We start from the raw sequence: 4,401 nt of genomic DNA on the forward strand, positions 1-4,401 counted from the left end.
TCCAGGCCTCACACCCACCTGCCACGCTGGCTCTCTGCATGCAGTGCAAGGAAAGGGCCTGGGGGTGGGGCAGCCAAGGCCCCTGATCAGGGGGAAGAGGCTTCGGGGCCAAGGGGGAGAAAGCTCATCCTTACTGCCCCTGGGTAGCACCCCTCGATAGTCCCCTCCACCAATCTGTGCCCTGATCAGGGTGGGGACTTCTCAGACCAGCCAGTAGGGGGCAGCACTCTCTATCCAGAGGCAGACGAGAGTGAGGAGTAGCATCCACCCTTAAGGGAGCACAGTACCCAAGTCCCAACCCCACCCCTCCCTCCTGGCTTGGTGGGGTGGGCGCTGTGGGTGGGGATGCCCAGGCCAGACTGGTCTGATCCAAAGAGCAGGCAGGGACAGGGCTGTTAGGCCCTCGTTGCTCTCCACATTATGTAATGGGGACCCCAGAGCTGCATTGCTGCATGCTGAGTGCTGCCTTCATGAAGGCCAATGCCATGGGTAGCTGCACCAGTGCATGCTGGCCCTTTAAGGGGAGGCATTCTGGGCTTGCAGTCCCCAGGGGCCAAAGGGAGAACAAGGTCTCTTGGGAGGGAAAAGCAGGTGCAAAAGCCATGCTGCTGTAGTGCTGGAGGGGAGGGTGTGTTATGGCTATTGATCGGGTGCCGCATGGGCTGGGGGGGTCTTAGGTCCCTATGACGGGTGCTACAGGAAAGGCTGTGTCCCCAGCCCAACCTTTGTGTCACCCCAACACCAGACCTTCCTCCTCCCACCCCCTCATGCTTGAGAGCTGATGTCTCAGTAGGCCTGCAGGTGGAAGGTGGGGCTGAAGGGTCAATTCCTGTTAGCAATTTTAAGCTCAATTTCCCCCAGACAGGGTTGACTGTGGTTCCCACATCCCCTGCTCAGTGTCTCCTCAGCCAGGGATATGGAAGAGGGCTTTGCAGAATAGGAGCAGGGATGCTGATCCTGACTTGGACACCGTACTACCTCAGTCCCGGACTCACCCCACCACAGCTCTGTCAGTATCACTCAGTCCTGAGCTGCAGGTCACTCTTCCCATCCTAGCCATGAACGTGGCTTTTATTTTTAACCATTGGCCAAGTAGTCATTGCAGACAAAATAAAATAAATTGCTGGAGACCCAGCAAACTCATTGCATGGCACATATGGCACTGGCCAAGCCTGGAGCACCATAGTATACTTCCCCTCACACTCAGACCCCTTCTTCCCTCTCCTTTCTGGGTACAACTCTTCCCCTCCCCCAGTGCTTGCGGAAAGGATTGTGCAGATCAGCTTTTCTCGTCTGCATGACCCTGCCATGCCCCTCTGCCCGCAGACAGCAGGGCCCATCTTTCCCTGGCCTGAGAGGCTTTGAACACCTTTCCTGTCTGCCCTCGCCACCCCAAACAGATCAGAGCCACGTGTAACAGTCCAGTGCAGCAAGGGAAGGGATAGAGGATCCTGTGTTTGGCAGAAGCCACAGTGGTAGTTTTGGAAAGGAAAAACAGAATTGGCTGGGATTTAGCCAGAACTCCTGGATTCCCATCCCATGTGATCTCACATGGAAGCAGTACTGAGCCCCTCTAGTGCCAGTGGGTTAGGAGCAAAGCACTGCAACTCAGCTGAGCCCTAGCCCTGTAACAGACTCAGCCTGCCATGAGGCAGCTGCCTATCCAGAATGGACCCATCTACCAGCCAGCCCCAAAGCAGAGCAGCTGGCAGGCAGGAGGCACCCCGATACCTCTGACTCTGTGCAGTCACCCCCACCCTCAGAGAGCCTGTGCACAGCCCCGTAGGCAGGCGGGGGAATCCATGTCTCCACTACAACCTGGGGATTGTCATTGCTCCCCCGTGAGATCACTGCGCTCCCTGGAGCAGCCTCAAAGCGCTCGGCTCTAATCCCGGCCTCTCCTCCTGGCGCGCGGTATCACTGACTGATTTATGTGCGGGCGTGTTTGTGTGCGAGTGCGTGGGCACATCTGTGCGTGTGAAAACAGAGATGCGCCCCTGTGCAGCTCTAACAGTGTAGGCGTGTCGGCACACATGCCTGCCTTCTGCTTGTGTGGAACTCGGCTTCTGCATGTGTACTCCATGCCTCTATCCCGCTGTCATGCCTGTCTATGTGTGTGTGTATTCACACATATGTATAAGCTGTGTGTCAAACACTCCTGTCATTCCCTGTCCAGTTTCAACCTGTTCCTCATTTCTGATCCACCCTTGGATTTTCTCTGCTCAAACATAGGCCAAAGCCTTCTCTGTTACCCCACAATAGATCTGGCATGGATCCAAAAAGACTCGATTTACTGTGAGGTGAGTGCAAGCAGATTCTGGCCTTCTCTTTCTCTGCACTCATCGTGGGCACCTCTGGCCACCTTGCCCTTGCTATCTCCATGGAGCCCTCTATGCCTTTCCATTTCACCAACAAACCCGAGGGCAGCAGAAGGAGAAGCTCTTAGCCAGTGTGAGGGAGCTCAGTGGTGTTTAAGGATAACAAGGTTCTGGCCCTGCCTATATGAGAAAATCCTGTGGAATCTCACAGGGAAGAAGCAGCCTGGGCTAGACAGCCACGTCAGAGGGTCCTGTAGGAGCAAGTCTGACAACACATACAACAAAATCCTTTCTGTGACATTTATTGTTCCCTTTATTTTGCACCACTCTTGCTCTGCATGGCAGGGCTAGAACATATTGGGAGGCTGACAAAAAGCAACCCCTTTTGCATTCAGCTCCTTAATGTGTCTCTGGAATGAAAATGACAGCTAGAGATGAATAGGAAGAAACAGACTCCTGCCTAGCTTGCCCCTGGGGCCTTACAGCTGAGGACAAGTGAAACTTGGGGGCATCTGAACCCTAAACCTCTGGGCTTGGGCCTGCACGTAGGGTGCCTGCCAAAGGATATGGAAACATCTGAAGCCCTAGGTGGGGTGGAGGATGTTTGCCAGGAGTAGGGACACTTACAGTTCTTGACTGACTCACGGATTTGGAATTGATTTCACTGATCTGGATTGAAACACAAAAAATTCTCTTAAAAAAAAAAGAATAGGAAGAAACATACCTGGACTGGAGCATGGATGGGGCTGTCCAGAGCAATGGGCCGGCTCTGTCCTTCTCCTCCCTGGGGACAGTGGCTGAGATCTCCCTGTGAAGAGGTTTCCACTGTAGAAGGTGCTACTGAGGATTAATAATGATTAACCCCTAACTTCCGATTTTCAGAGAGCTTTGCAAATATTAGCCGGTCCTGGCCAGGCCCTGGGAAGTGTAATAAACCTGGGTTCAAGCAGCATCTGCACTCAGGAGGTGATAGAGCATCTGGCCTCACCACTGGGGCCTCTTACTTTCTAAGAGGCCAGGGGTTCACTGGGGAGCCAACAGACAACCTCTTCCCAAGCACAACACAGGATGGGGCCCTCTCACTAGTAAAAATGATTTGGTCTTCAGTACTGCACAAGGTGACCCGTACAAGGCTGGCTTCCAAGGAGAACTGTTTACCTGCTCCAGTCCCCGTGGTGGGGCTAAGGTGACTGAATGGACCTCATAGAAAGTCTGGCAAGGCAATGACTGTGCATTGGTGGCCAATTCCAGGAGAGGTCACCAGCTCATAGAAGAGCTTCTCTCTCTCCACCTTTCTAGCTTTGGGCTGACCATCAGTTACAGGGAAACTAAGGTTATGTGTCAACCAGCCCTCGGAAGGGAGCATAGCGCACTTCTTCCCTGTCTTGGGTTGGAACTAACCTTCCAAACCTTGGTGGATGCCTTTGAGATGATGGTGCCAGTGTCAAGGGGGAGCTGGTCTCTCCCCTCCAGAAAGCCAGCATGGCCTTTGTCAGATATGCAAGTGGGAGAAAGCAACAGAGTGGGGTCAAGCTCCCCACCCAAGTACAGCCACCTGAGGCTGCTTTGCTGGCCACCCTGCTATGCAGGTGTGAGACTCAGATGGCTGTGCAGGGGCCACATCTAGTAGCTGGAGAGGTTCAGGTTGTGACAAGGCATGAGGGAGACCTGCAGGTCCAAGGAGGCTTGAAACAATGAAGGCTAGGCATATGGTTCAACCAGACAATATACCGGCGTCAAAGGTGATCTTAGGTGGCACCCTGGAGGAAGGGAAGAGAGGCAGTGTGGTTGCCTAAGCGAGCGCACCCTACAGGCGTGTTTGGAGGGGAGGCACAGCAACAGCATGCCCTCCAGCAGGGAAAACCCCTCTGGCAGATGCCTCATCAGCCACGCTCCCACGCACAGGGCACAGGCATGGGCAAACTGGGCGGCCACCTGGGGCCCAGACAGAAAGGGGACCTAAAAATGGTAATTTCATTGTTTCATAGTTTCTAGGGTCGGAAGGGACCTGAGCAGATCATCTAGTCTGACCCCCTGCCATGGCAGGAAAGAATAGTGGGGTCAAATGACCCCAGCAAGATGT

The 4,401-nt window shown here is 54.1% G+C and overlaps 1 long non-coding RNA gene across 1 annotated transcript in view; it reads right to left on the bottom strand.

The window, feature by feature from the left end:
- LOC109320299 overlaps positions 1-4,401 on the bottom strand; it is a 21,540-nt gene that overhangs the window by 16,423 nt on the left and 716 nt on the right. The window lies entirely within an intron of this gene.

This window comes from Crocodylus porosus, unplaced genomic scaffold, assembly GCF_001723895.1.
Source record: "Crocodylus porosus isolate Cpor-Errol unplaced genomic scaffold, CroPor_comp1, whole genome shotgun sequence".
Taxonomy (NCBI): domain Eukaryota; kingdom Metazoa; phylum Chordata; order Crocodylia; family Crocodylidae; genus Crocodylus; species Crocodylus porosus.